Consider the following 18,970-nt stretch of genomic DNA (forward strand, 5'->3'; position numbering starts at 1 on the left):
TGTGGCAGCGGTGATCTCCAACAATGGCGGCTACTCTGGCTACTGATTCTGGCAGGAACCACATGTCACAGACGTCTGTAAACGTAATCATTTGATACTTGGTCAACATGTTATCTACAAAATAAATTTTGTTGTGCTACCTCTTGTCTTTCTTGGTGTTGCATTTAAGGTGGCCAGCAGTGTATGAATGAGTCCACAATGTATCAAAAGTAATTTATGACTCACATGTTGCCAACCAGCTACATCCTAGACACAGAGGATGAGCGAGTGTCAGGCCATGGAAACAAAGGTACCCAACCGTTCTTTCAAGAATACATTCCCATTCCTCGCCACTTTTGATGGGGCGTTGTCCTCATGAAATATATCATGTGGAGTTGCCAGGAGAAGAAGCAGCAATTCCTCGGGCTCTCTAAGTTCCGTGATGTAACGGTTTCTGCCCAGATGATCGCATTTTGTACCCGATGACGTTCCAAACTATTATGCGTGGCGTTTATCCGCCATGCTGCCCAACAATGCAGGCTGCTCTACTGCAGCCATCACAGCGTGGTGTACCAAGTACGTATCCATTACCAGGACAGGGTGAGGCGGAACTCGTTCGGAAACACATTGTACATGTCAGTATGCCAGCGACGTAGTCCATGTTCCCCCTGCAACCTTATGCATTTGTGGTTTCTGAACAATAGGATCCACTACGATGGCAAGTGTGCCACGAGTTAATACTCTGTTGGCCACTTAATACTGTGTGAAACTTTTTTTTTAGCTCAACAACCTAGGTTTCTAATCGTGTTATAGCGAAACCATAGTCCGCCCCCGGCAGCTGAATGGTCAGCGTGATGGATTGTCAATCCTCTGGGCCCGGGTTCGATTCCCGGCTGTGTCAAGGAATTTTCTCCGCCCAGGGACTGAGTGTTGTGCTGTCATCATCATCATCCTATCATCGTCATCGACTGCTGGTCGCCGAAGTGGCGTCAAATTGAAAGACCGGCACCCGGCGAACGGTCTGCCCGACGGGGGGCCCTTGCCATACGACTAAATAAATAAGTGAAACCATCAATATTACAGGTATCTAATGACCTTTAGCTGCCAACTCCATTACACTGAACAGAATAGCATATTTTTTCATCCTGTCCTGGCCTTGAGATGGCCGGTGTAGCTCATGCTTTTTATATGCTTCGCTGTGTGTAAGTGGCTCAAATGGCTCTGAGCACTATGCGACTTAACTTCTTAGGTCATCAGTCGCCTAGAACTTAGAACTAATTAAACCTAACTAACCTGAGGACATCACACACATCCATGCCCGAGGCAGGATTCGAACCTGCGACGGAAGCGGTCGCTCGGCTCCAGACTGTAGCGCCCAGAACCGCACGGCCACTCTGGCCGGCTGTGTGTAAGTCATTTCTTGTTTGATGACTAAACGGTTCAGGGAACTGTAGTTTTTGTTAATGGTATGTGTTAAAGTGTCTTTAACATTACATACAGCGTGCAGTAGCTCATTATGACGCGTCAACTTTCGTATTGAAGAAGACAATTATATGTCGTTTTGGTACGCAACCACTGGCAAGCAAAGGTCCTCTCAGTAATAAAATAACGGTAGAAGCGTAGTTCTGACCTGACCAGCCGGTTGGTTGGTTGGCTGCATGATTAAAAATACCAAACTACTAGGTCATCATCCCCTTTTTCCTCAGACAGGTCTATAGGATTGTAGTTCAGAGAGAGCTTACCGCGCAAAACCCAGGTGAAGAAAACCCCAAGGTCTACGAAAGGTCAACAAGCGCGAGATAAGGGACAAGAAGAAGAAAGGGAGACACAGGATGAAAGGCAGGCAAGATGCCCCATCTTTGGAGCAGCCGGAACTCCCTGAAAGCAGAGTGCAATGAGGGGCATACATCCCTAGTCACTTACCAGAGGCACTTTACCGCGACATGGCCTTGGAAAGACTAGCAACACTTACAGGGCAAGAGACACACAGACAAACAAAAGATGAACACGTCTAACAGACCACGCGAGAGGTGGAAGAAGAGTAAGGGAGCAGGTACGATGAGGACCGGGGTGGACCACCAACCCCAGACAGCTGCAGCCTCATCTGGTCGGAGGAGGAAACCGAGTGTTCTGACAACCCCTCAATGCGCCGATAATGTTTAGCGGCCTTCCCTTAAGGGGGGTAGGACGTCAAACGGGCCGTCTTGGAGCAGGAGAGACACCACTGTCTATACTTTTACGAATACATTCATAAAAGTTTGTCAGCATGACCAGGAAGGATTCAGGATTCACAATCATAGCAGTGGAAGTTAAAAATAACAGTTTTTTTTTACGTGTGAAAGTTCATCATTTTTTCACTTCTATTGGCTGCGTTTGTTGCTATAGGTACATGTTTCTTCATAAGTAAGAGAGATTCTTCGATGAATTTTCCACAGCATACAAACCTTACTTACATGTGTATGAAACTTTAGAAATTATTTAATTTATGAAAAAATGAATGTGCTGTTACATTTTAAACTTCATGTTTAGAAAAAACTCAAATTTTATAGTTAATTATCTCAATTTTTACCACAGTTTTTAATAGATTTGGAAAATTCTAGAGTTTCATACACCTGTAAGTATGGTTTGTATGCTGTGCAAAATTCATCGAAGAATCTCCCTTACTTATGAAGAAAAGTGTAACTATAGCAACAAATGCAGCCAATGGTAAGTGAAAAAAATGGTTCAAATGGCTCTGAGCACTATGGGACTTAACTTCTGTGGTCATCAGTCCCCTAGAACTTAGAACTACTTAAACCTAACTAACCTAAAGACATCACACACATCCATGCCCGAGGCAGGATTCGAACCTGCGACCGTAGCGGTTCCAGACTGAAGCGCCTAGAACCGCACGGCCACACCGGCCGGCGGTAAGTAAAAAGAAGGTGAAATACAAATGTAAAAAAATAAATTATTTTGTTATATTTTTGAACTTCCACCACTATAAGTGTAAATCCTGAATCCTTTCTGGTCATTCTGACAAAGTTTTATGAATTTGTTTTTGAAAGTATAGACTGTGGAAATTAAAAATTACTGTCGTGTCTCTCCTGCTCCAAGTCGTCCCGTTTGACGTCCTACCCCCCTTAAAGAGAATAGTAAAAGCCCCCTTCACGATTAAAACGTACACCTATGTCAGCCGCTGGGGCATCGTCTCCGAACACCACGGGTAGCGAGCCATTGAGATTCAGAGTCCGCCTCATGGCGGCATGGTTGGGACAAAAATGGTTCAAATGGCTCTGAGCACTATGGGACTCAACTGCTGTGGTCATCAGTCCCCTAGAACTTAGAACTACTTAAACTTAACTAGCCTAAGGACATTACACACACCCATGCACGAGGCAGGATTCGAACCTGCGACCGTAGCAGCAGCGCGGCTCCGGACTGGAGCGCCTAGAACCGCACGGCCACCGCGGCCGGCCATGGTTGGGACAGTCCAGCAAAATGTGGACCACCGTCAAACAGGAACAACGGCTGGGGGGTCCTGGCGACGAAGGAGATGACTATGAATCAGCGCCGGCAGCGGGGGCCGTGCGGTTCTAGGCGCTTCAGTCCGGAACCGCGGGACTGCTATGGTCGCAGGTTCGAATCCTGCCTCGGGCATGGATATGTGTGACGTTCTTAGGTTAGTTAGGTTTTAGTAGTTCTAAGTTCTACGGGACTGATGACCTAAGATATTAAGTCCCACAGTGCTCAGAGCCATTTGAACCATATGAATCAGCCGTGTATGGCCGATGCGGAGCTGCCGAAGGACGGTAGGGTTCTTGCGAGAGGCCTGCATGGGGAACCTCCACAGATTCGTAGTCTCCTTTATCACCCGTAGTTTGCTTGGTGAAGTCAGAGTGAGCCATTCCGCATTCCAGATTCCTAAGACTTGACGGCGTAATACCGATCGGAAATCTGTTTCTGGAATAGCGATCTCGAGAATCGGTTTACTGGTAGCTAGTTTGACCAGGCTATCAGCGACTACATTCCCCGGAATCTCGACGTACCTGCCCGGTCACAGAATGCATCAGCTTTTTGGCAAATTGCCAAGCGATCAGAAATCAGTAACCTCAGACACTGACAAAGATAGCGAAATTTTGCCACAGCACGATGCGGCGTTTTCTTGATTCCAGCGAATGTGATGCAGAAAATAGATTGAGTGTGAAGCTAATTTTCATAGGAGTGGTGTTTTCTGAATATGTGCTAATTCTTTGAGAAAAGCTTCTTCAAACCATGAATTCAATGATTTCATCGTCGACGGACATTAAACCGTAAGCTTCATTTCTTCCCACAGGAACGTCAACTTGTACGCGCAGGAGAACGTACATATGCGTTACACTCCAAGTAGATGAGGTACTAGTGGATCCATCCACGTAAATATTGCTATTAGTTAAGAAAGTAGACTTAAAATTGTAGTGCAACGCCTTCATGATACAAACGAATTTACAACAAGGAAGAAATAAAATGGTAAAATTAATACCCAGTTCGAGAAACATTAGAACATTTGAAAAGCTTTAAATACTTAGGAAGCACGCTAGTACCCGACTGCAAGAGCAGCACAGAAATTAAGAGCAGGATAGCAATGACGAAAGAAGCATTCATCAATAAACACTTCCGGGCTAAGTTGCCGTGGTCGATCTGTAGAACTTCTTCTCCCTGACGTTTCGTTCTCAACTACGGAGAACATCTTCCGAGGTGAGTCAACGACTGGCTGCTAGGAGCTGGGGCCACCGCTTATATGGATATCGTAGAGAGCGCCACCACACGTCACGTGGCGTCAATGTGCAGCTATCTCTGGCTATCGTCTGTTCTCTCGATTGCAGGCAATCGATTGTCACGTGATTGATGCAACGTCGACCGCCATATCTTATCCAATTTTAATCCTTCTTCTTTACGATTAAAATTGTATTGATGTTTGTGGATTTCAATTGCCTCTCTATACATACGTGTATAATAATGCGACGTCCTCGCTAGCACGCTTGTTCCACCAAATTTTATTTCGTGATGTCCATCCTTAAAAACATGTTCCGCTACTGCCGATTTGTCGATATGTCCCAAGCGACAGTTTCTTTTGTGCTCCGTCAACCGTGTATTGATGCTTCTTTTTGTAGTTCCTATGTAAACCCTGCCACAACTGCACGGAATTTTATATACCCCTGGGGTGGCTAGGGGGTGATGAGCATCTTTTGTTGATCTTAGGCATTCACTAATTTTCTTAGTAGGTCTGAAAATGGTCTCTACGTGAAACTTGGCTAGTACTTTCACAATGCGATCCGTGATATTATGGATGAACGGAAGAAATACTTTTCCAGGTGATGGTTGTTGCTGTCTCCTATTTTTAGGCATTTTTCTATTTGGGTGAAGTGCTCGGTTAATCTCGTTTTTCGTATAACCATTTTTCGTAAAGGCCATTCGTAAATGATTTAGTTCTTCTTGTAAGTAGCCTGGTTCACAAATATTATTGGCCCTATCCACTAATGTTTTTATGACCCACCTCTTTTGCCTAGGGTGGTGGTTTGAGTTCTTATGGAGGTAGCGATCAGTATGTGTACCTTTCCTGTAGACCTTATGGCCTAAGGTCCCATCCGCCCGTTTGATAACTGATACATCCAAGAAGTTAAGTTGTCAGTTCTTCTCCTTCTCCATAGTAAATTTAATCTTTGGGTTGATGCTATTTAAGTGTACCAGGAAATCATTCAAGTCTTCTTCCTCATAATTCCATATTACAAAGGTATCATCCACATACCGATAAGAGACAGCAACAACCATCAGCTGGAAAAGTATTTCTTCCGTTCATCCATAATGTAAAGGATGAGCCAGACAATAAGGGATTTTACTTTATTATATGAGCCTCCAACCGGTAACTTCATTTTTCCACCGCGGCCAAGCCACGGGCAGTGTTAGCTGCCTGTAAATTCTTTCGTCCCACGGTCTAGTAACAGGAAGTCAGCACCGAGAAAGGGCACCTTGTTCACGCGCCTCTCTCGTGTGCTGACGAGGTAACGCCGCCCCAGGCGTCGCTTAGCAGGCAACGCTCTGGAAAGTTCCATGCCGCCCGCACGATTTGCTCGGTCCTGACCAATCAGGGTGGAGGAAGCCGCGTGGTGCGTCGAATATACCTGGCCGCCCGTCGCCGGGCCCGCTCTCTTGTATTCTTGCTCACCCGCGAGTCGGATGCGCGCCCTGTAGCATTGAACATCTCCCGCTTCTCCCGGTGCTGCGGCACTGTGGACCTAGTTTTGGCAGACAACAACTTTCGGTAGCTTTGCGAACAATGTTCGCCAAATTATAAGCTCTGGCACACCCTCACCTCCCTAGGCCTATGTAGCCCCTTTTCATCATGCTTTAGCCAATAAATGGCCTTTCTCTAAAAATTACCCTATTATTCCACAACGCCCACCGCCTGCCCATACCCGCCATCCTGTACAATAATATCACGGATCGCATTGGGAAAGTACTAGCCAAGTTTCACGTAGGGACCATTTTCAGACCTACTAAGAAAATTAGTGAATGCCTAAGATCAACAAAAGATGCTCGTCACCCCCTAGCCACCCCAGGGGTATATAAAATTCCGTGCAGTTGTGGCAGGGTTTACATAGGAACTACAAAAAGAAGCATCAATATACGGTTGACGGAGCACAAAAGAAACTGTCGCTTGGGACATATCGACAAATCGGCAGTAGCGGAACATGTTTTTAAGGATGGAGATCACGAAATAAAATTTGGTGGAACAAGCGTGCTAGCGAGGACGTCGCATTATTATACACGTATGTATAGAGAGGCAATTGAAATCCACAAACATCAATACAATTTTAATCGTAAAGAAGAAGGATTAAAATTGGATAAGATATGGCGGTCGACGTTGCATCAATCACGTGACAATCGATTGCCTGCAATCGAGAGAACAGACGATAGCCAGAGATAGCTGCACATTGACGCCACGTGACGTGCGGTGGCGCCCTCTACGATATCCATATAAGCGGCGGCCCCAGCTCCTAGCAGCCAGTCGTTGACTCACCTCGGAAGATGTTCTCCGTAGTTGAGAACGAAACGTCAGGGAGAAGAAGTTCTACAGATCGACCACGGCAACTTAGCCCGGTAGTGTTTATTGATGAAGACGCCGGCCGTGAAAGCCTACATGGAAAGAAGCATTGTTATGAAAAGATTTTCCTGCAGCAATATGGACACAGTTTTGACGAAGACACTAATAAAATGTTTTGTATGGGGTCTATTGTATGGTGCTAAAAAGTTGACACTAACGAAGAAAGATAGAGGAAGGCCAAGGCTTCTGAGGTGTGGACATGGAGGAGGATGGAAAGAATAAGCCGGATGGATAGAGTGAAAAATGACGAGGTTCTAAGACGAGTGGGAGAGGAAAGATACTTGATGAACGTAACAAAGAGGAAGGAAAAGAAACTGGATTGGCCACATACTGAGAAACAAGGAGGCTTATAAAAATCTTAGAGAAAGGGAAAGATGAAGCGAGGTACGAAAAGGTTTCCGATCCTGGATGATGTGTTGGACGGCGGCACATACAGCTACATTAAGAAGAACGTACCGCATCGCAGGAAATGGAGACACAAAGGGCTCGCTAATAATACAGAGTAAAACTGATGATCATGATGCTCTCCGTAAAACTGACAGTAAGCACAGAGACCATTAACGTAACAGATGCTCCAGTTTCCTGCAACAGACGTAAGTAAGGGCTACTAGTCTGACAAGGGGAGGCCGCCAATTGTGAAATTCAGATTCAATTCATACTGCGCATAATAAAAGCTCGTGGTCAGAGGTGTAATGTGGCAAAGCACCAAGATGCACTTCTCAGCCGTTGTCGAGAAAATCGACAGTTAAAATAAACCGTTGCTGTGAAATACTCTCTACGATTAACAATTTTCTACAACGTCGTGGCGCAGCGGTAAGCGCTCGGGTTCGTAATCCGAAGGTCGCCGGATCGAATCTCGCGCCATGAAACCTTTTTTTTTTTTTAGTATTTGTTTTTTGTAATTCAAATGTTTGCACACACACACACACACACACACACACACACAAATAAATAAATATATATATATATATATATATATATATATATATATATATATATAATTCACAGCAATCAGTTGCAACAATTATGCATATAATAAGCTGTTGAAAGTCGTTTGTCGTGGAAAAACTGGCGACTTCGAACATCATTATGTTTTCCGCAAACAAAGTTGTATTTCACAAATATTATTGTCTTCATAATGTTAACCACGTATAGTTAACGGAAGACGTAGAAACGATATTCCGAAACGAGAATACGTATAACGTAAGTCAAACGTTCGAATTAGAATAGAAACCCCACGAACACAAATTTGCTGTGGCAGGTATGAAATATAAACTCCGTTACTCGCTCGTTACACTTGAAGGACAGATGTTGAATGGGCCGAAACGAGCCGCCGCATAATAGCGTAGTTGCCTGCTAACTTCGGCCGGCCGAGGTGGCCGCGCGGTTCTGGCGCTGCAGTCTGGAACCGCGAGACCGCTACGGTCGCAGGTTCGAATCCTGCCTCGGGCATGGATGTGTGTGATGTCCTTAGGTTAGTTAGGTTTAACTAGTTCTAAGTTCTAGGGGACTAATGACCTCAGCAGTTGAGTCCCATAGTGCTCAGAGCCATTTGAACCATTTTTTTGCTAACTTCGAAAGAAGGTAGATGCGGTCCCTAGCGCAACTTATAACATTGTCGAAAATCAGTGCGGACGGGAGAGCTTTGGTACACCCTGTTAAAAAAACGGAAAAATGGAGGCGGTACAATTGGAGAGCGATCCGCCTTCACCAAGATGCATGTCGCCGGATCGAATCTCGCGCCATATATATATATATATATATATATATATATATATATATATATATATATATATAATTCAAATATATATATATTTGAATTACAAAAAGCTAATAATAAAAAAATTTTGCATGGCGCGAGATTCGATCCGGCGACCTTTTTTTTTTTTTTTTTTTTTTTTTTTTTTTTTTTTTTTTTTAATCCTGTTTTCCTTTTTTTTTGTTCTTTTTGTTTTGTTTTTGTTTAAAAATTTGTATTGAACAAACTAAAAGTACATATATATTCACCACGCAAGAGTTCTTCAAGGTACCATTTAAAAATATACAAATGACTGTTAGGTAAACAAAAAAATATATATATATATACATATAAATATATATATTAAAAAAGAAAAACATTAAATACAACAAAATATAACATATTCTGTCTTCTTCCTTTTTGAAAAAAAAAAAAAAAATTTTTGTTGGTGTTTGTTTTTGGTCGATGCATGAGAACGTGGATAAGGGTGTTGCATCATGTGACAGGTAGGCATGGTACACCCCAACTTTGAGGGGGGTCAAGGAAGACGCTGCGGAGATAACCGGCAAAAGTTTGTCGGTAAGATGGTTTTCGGGTGAGGGTGTTATGCGCGGTCACAACTTTGTACCAGAAGTCAAGGACTGTATGTGGACCACTCTGAAAGAGGTATTCTAAAGCTTGTCCTCGAAACCAGATTAGGGTATGGTGCTTAGCAAGAGGGTAGTGAAATGTCTGGGGCAACAGCAGGAAATCCGGGGTTACCGTCGTTGGCGGGGCACGGAGGTAAAAGCCCACGATTCGTTGGATGAGGAGCCATACGTTTTGTTTCAGGGGGCACGTAAGACGGTGCTCGTCGGTGTCTTCGAGCTGACAGTCAGGGCAGAGTGGGGAGGTGGCCAGTCCTATGCGATAAAGTCGACTATTAGTCGGGAATTTTCCATAGACTAAAACATACCAGAGTGCAGACACAGACGACGGTAAAAAGGGTGCATGCACACACCCCCAAACCGTGCGCCAGTTAATGTCAGGATGCTGTAGCACCATGGGGTCGCAAGGGTTGGACAGCATAAACAAACGATAATAATCTTTTGTACGGGGAGGACGGGTGACTGGAAGATCGGCCCGAACGTAGCTGAGTTCCATGAAACAATTGGCGACGTAGTACAATAATGGAGAAATAGGTGCCACATTGATCGGTGGATCGAGAGAAGCTGGTCGGAGGATATCTAAGAGACTGCGTGTTAAGGACGGGACCGGCCCCTGCCAGTGCCGCAACAGAGTGTGGACAAAGAGTGCAGAAGAGCGTGCCCGCACGTTGATGAGTCCGAGGCCACCTTTTGCAGGAGGCAGTGTTAGAGTGGTGTAGCGGACTTTGAAAAGTGCCCCTGCTGACACGAAATATCCAAAGGCTGATTGGATGCGGCGGCCAAGGAGTAACGGCATTGGGAGGATCTGGGCGACGTGTACCAGTTTAGGGGCGACATAGATGTTGACATAGGACACACGTTGGAGTTGGTTTAAGTTACGGTGCACTTGACCGCGGACATGGAGCCGAATCGACTGCAAAAGCCGCCGGTAAGCCAGGGCCACTGTGCGGTGTGTGGAGCTCGTAAATTCGATACCCAAGTAACGAAGGGTGGCACTGACTGGGAGTGGGGTCGGCACCATAGCCGGGAGGCCGCGCCCAATGGGCATCATAGTCGATTTACGGACATTAAGAATGCTACCAGAAAGACGTCCATACTGGTGGATCCATTGGATGGCGTCGTTGAGTTCCGTGGAGGAGCAGGTGAGAAAGAGGAGATCGTCCGCATAAGCCCTACAGTGAAAGGTGTGGTCACGCAAAGTGAGGCCCTGCAGTCTAGAGGTAAGTCCAGTGATGAGGGGCTCAAGTGCAATGGCATATAGTAAAGTAGACATAGGGCATCCTTGACGCACAGAGCGGCGTATAGGAATCGGTCCTACAAGCCTCCCATTGACTTGTACCATCGAGACCGCGGGAAGTAGTAACCGGCGAATGGCATCGACAAAAAGCAATGGGAACCCCATACGTGTCGCCACCATGAGGAGGAATGGGTGTCGAACGCGATCAAAGGCACTCGTGAAATCGACGGATACCAGTGCTGCACGAAGGCGACAAACCGACGCCAGTGCAATGAGGTCACGGCATTCTCCTAGGGCTGTTTGTAAGGTGGCCCCACAACCACGTGCAGTCTGCTCAGGTGAAAGGACCGTAGGTAAGACGGTGCGTATGCGCGCTGCTAAGAGGCGTGCATAGATTTTATAGTCTGCATTCAAGAGTGTAAGGGGGCGATAGGCAGAGACATGAGACCCTCCCTTCGGTTTAGGCACAGGTAGAAGAATGCCAGTGACGAATTCAGGTGGAATTGGGAAGGACGGAGTAAAGAGTTCCTGAATCATTTCCGTCCAGCGAGGAAGCATTAACGTGGTGAACGCCCGGTAAAACTCCACTGGGAGACCATCTGGTCCGGGTGATTTGTTCTTGGCCCCCTTGTTGATCGCATCTACCACCTCTTCTGCGGTGATTGCAGACATCATGGACGTTGACTCCGCTACGGTGAGGGTCCGATCAGGGGAAGGACGGAGATCATCAGGAATGGGCGTCGCCATCGGTTCATCATCATAAAATTGGCGATAATGTTCAGCAAAGGCAGACACGACTGCCGCCTGTGTTGTATGGTGAACACCATCGGAGGTCGTGATGTTGGGGACGAAAAGCCGACGTCGACGACTATGGTCGGATGCGGCATGGATTGTGGATGGGGTTTCGTCGTGGAGGAGGTCTTGTCGTCGGGAACGCACCACGACACCATGCAGTCGTGCACGTTGAAGAGAGAGGAGACGAGCTTTAGTACGTTGTCGTTCCCTGTGGGTGTCTGGTGATGGAGGGAGCGCATCGAGCTCACGGAGGACGGCGTAGTGAAAATTTGTGGTGTCTCGACGCCATGCTGCTGCTTCCTTGCCACATTGTATGAAGGCCTTTCTGATCGCAGGTTTGGCACATTTGAGCCACCAATGGAACGTGGATGTGTACTGCGGAAGGCGTCTTTCGCAAGACGCCCATGTAGTGGCAATACATTGTCGGCAGTGTGGATCATTAAGGAGGGAGGTATTAAGCTTCCAGTAACCTCTGCTGCGCCACACTGACTGAGGTGGCAGAGCCAGGGAGCAAATGACGGCGCAATGGTCCGAAAATGCAAGGGGCCATCGTTCAGCTTGGGCGACTTCATTGCCGAGGTGAGCAGAGACATAAAACCGGTCCAGTCTGCTCGCAGAATGTGCTGTATAATGGGTAAAACCGGGGGTATTGCCATGAATTTTCTCCCAAACGTCCACTAGATGAAAATCGTTGATTAAGGTGAGCAGCGCCGGGCATGGCGAATAACCAGGCACTTGGTCCTGCGGATGGAGGACACAGTTGAAATCGCCTCCCATGATAAGGCGATCATAGCGTCCAGAAAACAGGGGCGCCACGTCATGTCCGAAGAAAGTGGACCGCTGCCGACGGTTCGTGGAGCCAGACGGAGCGTAGATATTGATGACGCGCGTGTCGAAGATGGTAACAGCCATGCCTCTTCCACAGGGAAGGATTGTCGTGTCCGTGAGTGGGATTCCTTCGCGTATGTAGAAAGCCACTCCACGCCCTGATGGATCACATGTGGACGTGTATGAGTCGTAGCCGTAGACTTGTGGTAGTGTGGCAACGCGTACTTCCTGAAGAAGGGCGACGTCGACGTCAGAGGCCCGAAGCATGTCACATAGGAGTTGCAGCTTGGGTGCAGTGCCGATCATGTTAATGTTCAGTGTGGCAAACCGGTACGTTTGTTTCAGTGGTGGTGGACGCGCATCTACCATCACCAAGGGAAGTAAGAGGAGGGCACCGACAGGAAGTCCCGTCCCATCAGCTGCAATGCCTCGCTTTTGATGTTAACAGGCAGCCTCGTCCGGCGGAGGCAACTCATCCGGAGGAGGGGGCGTACCTTCCTCAATGTCGTCGGCCCATGCTCCTGTGCCGTGGGTCTGTCCAATGTCCATGGGAATTGCGTCGTGGTGAGAGAGATCTGGAGTTGTCGGCGGGGAGACAGGCGTCTCAACCGGCGCACCGATCGTTACATTGCGCGTGGCGACCTCCATAGTGGTCCCGTCCTGCGGAACGTCTTGTTCATCGTGAAAGTTGTCCGCTGACCTCTGCGTGGAAATGTCGGCTGCTTGGGTGTCGTCTTCGTCGTCGCGGGTGGCAACGCTCTGAGAGCCCGTGGGTGAACGGCGACGGCGTTTGCGCCTACGTGGCGAGCGTTGTTTGCGCACATGTTCCTCAGTGTCGGACGACGGCAAGGAGGAGCGTCGACCTGGTTCGAAGGCGTCGGTGGGTACAATGAAATTGTCAAACAGGTGTTGTGAAGATGTACTGGTCTCCTCAGCGTCCGGTGCGGGAGCCTGTTCGGCGGCAAGGTTGTCAGGTGGGACGTCTGCACCGTCCGTTGGTGACTGGGACGGTGGGACGTGCCGATCGGAAGGACCGGGCGACGGACTGGACGAAACTGTAGACGTGGCAAGAGCCGCTGCGTAAGTGACCGGTAGGGCGGTCATCGTGGGTGTGACGGACGCTTCCGACAACGGGAGCTGCGCGACACGTCGTTGAATGCATTCAGACCGTAGGTGACCTTCTTTCCCGCAACCGGAACAGGTCCGAGGTTGGCCGTCGTACATTATAATGGCACGGCAGCCTCCGATACGTAGATAGGAAGGCACGTGTTTCTGCAACTCGATGCGGACCTGTCTAACACCGTTTAAAACTGGATAGGTCTGAAATTGGACCCATCGTTCGGCAACATGTTCCAGAACGTTGCCATAGGGACGGAGCGCCTCGATGACGACGTCTGCAGGTAGTTCGAACGGCAGTTCGAAGATCCTTATCGTCCGTGTGCCGAGACCTGCGTGATCGACGGTAACGGGTCCGACGTTGCCGTCGGAATGACAGAAGCGCAGTCCACGTTTTGCCTCTTGAAGCACCTTGTCGCACGCCGCATCGTTGATCATTTTGACGTAGACGGTACTGCTAACTATGGACAAGTGGATACCAAGTAGATCCGTTGGTGGTATTTTAACTTCATCGCGTATAAATCGTTCTACCTCCAGGGCCTTGGGTCGGGCGAAGTCGGAACAAAAGTTGAAACGTAATGTCTTCTTCCGATAGTTGTGCGCCATGGTGGTCTAGAAGGGAAAACGGCACTTACAGCGGCCGAAGTAAACACAAACACACCGTGCGCGCCTCGCCCGCAGCGCTCTGGCGCGTGACCGCCTCGCAGCACTGCCGGCGGCAGACTGACCTTCGGATTACGAATCCGAGCGCTTACCGCTGCGCCACGACGCTGCAGAAAATTATTAATCGTAGGGGGTATTTCACCGCAACGGTTTCTTTTAACTGTCGATTTTCTCGACAACGGCTGAGAAGTGCATCTTGGTGCTTTGCCACATTACACCTCTGGCCATGAGCTTTTATTATGCGCAGTATGAATCGAATCCGAATTTCACAATTGGCGGCCTCCCCTTGTGAGATAATACCTTGGCAAATTCAAATCTTGCAAGCTCTTCTTTATCGCATTTTAACTCTAAAATGCTTGTATTGCAACAACAGTGGTATCCGATCGACGTGATGAAATAACTAAGGCGAAGTGTTTATGCGGCCAGAGCGAGTGACTAACCGTGGTCAGTGATCAAAGGTAGTGGCGCAGTACCCAGGAGAATGCTATGACGCAGACGATGCCCTCGGGGGCCGACGTCCATCAACACATGCTACAGGTCCGCTCTGCTCCTAGGAGCATACAACATTGGCATACAATAGCGCTCCGGTGTTGCCAGACAGTTGTGCAGTTACTACAACCGAAAGTACGTACTCTCGTATCTTTAACGCACAAAAAACTTGAAGATACTTCCCAAATCATAAAAAGTGAGTCTGAACTGGGTAGGCGGGGTCAGGGATTTTCTCTGCCTCGTGATGGCTGGGTGTTGTGTGATGTCCTTAGGTTAGTTAGGTTTAAGTAGTTCTAAGTTCTAGGGGACTTATGACCATAGCTGTTAAGTCCCATAGTGCTCAGAGCCATTTGAACCATTTGAACCTGAACTGGGTAGACACCGTCCAGCAACAGAACAGAAAACAAACTTCGCACGAAGGTACACAAGACAACTTACATACACGTTGCTCTCTAGCTTGGTGGTATAGTCAGTGATTCTTCCACGTAGGTATTTAATATGGAGGGAAACAAAATACGTATTAACACTTATTGTACCAGAAAATTCGAATTTCCAAAATTATCTTTAAGTTGGAACGAATATTCGCACCTCGTTTACCATAATTTATTTCGCAAATTCCATATAACATCAAAAATCTCACATTTTGTGATGCGTTTACCATTGGCTGGAGCTGACGAACCATTTTTGGCGCGAAATTTGCACTCTATGTAATCCGTGGCTCTGCAGCCATCAGTCAGCAGTTTACAATAGCTTTGCTGCGTGAGCTTCCAAGGAGCCGCTAGCAGCAGTCAAATGGGTAGATGCTACATCGCTACTTCATTATACTTGCCTCTATGACGCCCCACTGATCAAACTTTCTATAATTCTGATATTCTTGTTCTTATAGTGCTCATTTTCTGAATATAATATCTACAAGTCGACATCGATCATTAATAAAATATTACGAGGGGGTATATAAAAAAAAAACGGAATAATATTGCCGTAGGCGGTGCTTGTGTAGTACCAACACCGACTCAAAGGAAGGCCTCGGCGCTTGTTCGTGACGTCACGTCAACTAGGCACGGCGAACGCCAGGTCCGTTGCAGGCAGAAACGCCTGGGGGTGCTTATCACTATAAATCTCTTATTTTTGGACAAAATGTTTGGTATTGTTTTGGATTCTGCAGTTTTATTTAGATGAAAGATTTTCCTACTATCTTAAAGCTACAAATGAAGATCATAGTTCTGTGTTACTGAATCCTGTCGAAACAAACGTAGATCAATATGAGAAGATGCTTTGCCCCATTGCAAGCTTCGGAAATTTTATATTAAAGTAACTATATTTACTTGATCCATTTTGTGTCAGAGTGGGAGACACCACCATTATGAGTATGCCTGCAACAGACCTGGCGTTCGCCGTGCCTAGTTGACGTGACGTCACGAACAAGCGCCGAGGCCTTCCTTTGAGTCGGTGTTGGTAGTACGCATTTCTGCCGCTAGATGTATATAATGCAACTCATTACCAGTTCATTGCCGCCTGCGTTGTCGACCTCGCTTGTTCTGTTCATCTGCAATGATTCTTTTGCTAGCGCTCTTTTGTTCTTGTTTCATTTTTTTATGATGGCAAGTTTAAGAGAACAACGTGCAGCTGTGAAATTTTGTTTTCTACTCGGTAAAAATGCCGCTGAATCTATTTTAATGTTGCATACAGCTTACCAAGATGACGCTATCGGAAAAATTCAAATGTACAAGTGGTATGCTCGATTTAAAAATGGCGACATGTCGATTGAAGACAAACCTCGTTCTGGACTTCCATTAACTGCCAGAATCAACGAAAATATTGAAAAAATTTGAGAGCTCGGGCTCACAGACCATCGACAGACAATTGATCAATTTTAAGAATATTGCGCAATAGTGTTCGTCGAAAAGGACCCGACTTTTAGCAGACAGGAGACTGGTTCTTCCATCAAGACAACGCACCTGCACACACAGTCATCACTGTTAGACAGTTTTTGGCTAAAATTGCATGGTTCCCCTGTCCCACGCATCTCACTCACCTGACCTGGCTCAGTGTGACTTTTTCGTATTTCCACACATGAAAAGGGGCATAGAAGGACACCGATTTGACAACATCGAAGAAGTCAAGAAATGAAAACGAGGAAGGAGCTGTCAGCCATTTCTAAAGATGACTGCAAAAAATGTTTCGGCAGTGGAAGCACCAGTGGGACAAATGTATTAGTTGTAATGGAGAGTATTTTGAAGGAAATACCGCTGTTTCGCAAACAATTTGAAAATACATAGCTTTTAAAAAAATAATTGCGGTTTATATTGTGTACTCCCTGGTACAGCTGTCTAGCTGTTGTTTTAACCCAAATCACGAGAACCGCAATGAAGTGTCACACCATTGGGACAAGTCACGCGTTGACATCAGGTCCCCACTGATACAGTATTCCATTTAACTCCCAAGTGTTCCAGACAAATCCGAACGACGGACCCATCGGACACCTTTTATTGTGCCACTTACTAGTAGTTAACCACTTTGCTAACAATGATATCACCAAGCGCAAACGGGCATCGTTTTCCTCTCAGTTATCGCTCTAAGGGAGATGAGAAGGCTGCTAGCTTGTTGATATACAGAATACCTAATAATAAATCAATATTTAAATATACAGCTCTAAAACCGGCAGTATATTTACAGTGTGCAGCCGATATTTTTGTAGGACGGTACGTCTATATTTTTTCCGACGACACATCGATACTTTTTTCCGATATATCGAGGGTGACAACGACATTTTTTAAATATCAATATATTGGATACCCGATATTTTTAAGAGTATCAACAGTCCTAGTCTCGAACGAGAGAGGTTTGTTGACTCTGTTAAATTTAATTTTTGCAAAATTTCTCTGAGTGTATCATGCAGAAATCGTGACAACACAAGAATACTTAGCCTAATAAATTATTCTTACAATGGTCTGCTTTTGTGACGTATGCTGTGAACCGCCTGGGAGAAGCACAACCTATCCAGCAAAAAGTGGCTTCATTCACCAGTCTGTTGCAAAAGTAAGACTGTTTAAAAATGGCTCTGAGCACTATGGGACTCAACTGCTGTGGTTATAAGTCCCCTAGAACTTAGAACTACTTAAACCTAACTAACCTAAGGACATCACACACATCCATGCCCGAGGCAGGATTCGAACCTGCGACCGTAGCGGTCGTGCGGTTCCAGACTGTAGCGCCTTTAACCGCTCGGCCACTCCGGCCGGCTAAGACTGTTTAAAACGGCAGGTAACAACGAACTGACTTTTGGCAGTCTTCTTAGAACGTCTTTATCAATTTTAAGAAAGGTACTGTGGAAAAGCAGTCAATATATGTAGTTCTTTTCTTTTCTGCAAACGCCAGTGACCTAGCAATCGTTGCGTCAAAATTGCGTGATGAAGTTAAACGTTGCCGTGTTAGTCGCGCAGCGCCAACTACGTCAGAATTTCCACTCACGCGTTTCCGCCCAACGCTAAGACCAGTCTTGTCATTTAGATTTTTGTTCATCATTTTCGGCAACTGTTTTAGAAGACTGCCGACGTGAAGAAGTAGCACACTAGTTGCGTTGTTTTTTAACGTAACTGATGTTATTCACTTCACCCCCCCCCCCTCCCCTACCACCAGTACAATCCGACTACTACTCTGTACCACCTGTACTTGCTTCACACAGTCAAAGAAAGAAAGAGACTGGGCATCATGAAAGCCCAAAAAGTACTAAGACTACTTCACAGAGTGAAAGAAAAATTATGTTCTACTACAGTTTCAAAAGAGCAACTTCAAATATTTACCGATAACTGGGAAAAGTATAATATAAAATAAAAATATCGGCACCAGATATTGTCATTTCGCTGATGACATATCGATATATCGGCAAGTAAATTATTGTCGATATTTATCTGTATTTTTGGAAAAAATACCGATATATCAATATTTTATAAACAACAATATTTGATACCACCTTGGAACTGCAGCACTCTATGAAATTCACCACCCTGCGACCGAATACGATTATAAGCAGCATGACTCGGCTGCTACAGCGTCCCCATATCCAGGAGCAAGTCGGCATACGCAAACCCTTTTGTATCTCAGTCCACATGCATGAGCCCTGTCTCAGGCGACAGGGCGGGCTGGTGTTTCGTTTGAACCATCGACCGGGGAAGACGTCGTCCAGGCACCCCTACATCTTGAGGCTGACGTGGACAGAAGCACAATCATGCAACCGCCACGCAGTTCTTCGTAGCGGCAAATTGACTTTTTCCAGAAGGGAAGGCAGTGAGACTGCATGAAGAGAAAACACATCTCTCCTTAGATGGACAATCCCACGGGCAGTCGTTACAGGC

This window comes from Schistocerca nitens, chromosome 3 (genome assembly GCF_023898315.1).
Source record: "Schistocerca nitens isolate TAMUIC-IGC-003100 chromosome 3, iqSchNite1.1, whole genome shotgun sequence".
In the NCBI taxonomy this organism is placed as follows: domain Eukaryota; kingdom Metazoa; phylum Arthropoda; class Insecta; order Orthoptera; family Acrididae; genus Schistocerca; species Schistocerca nitens.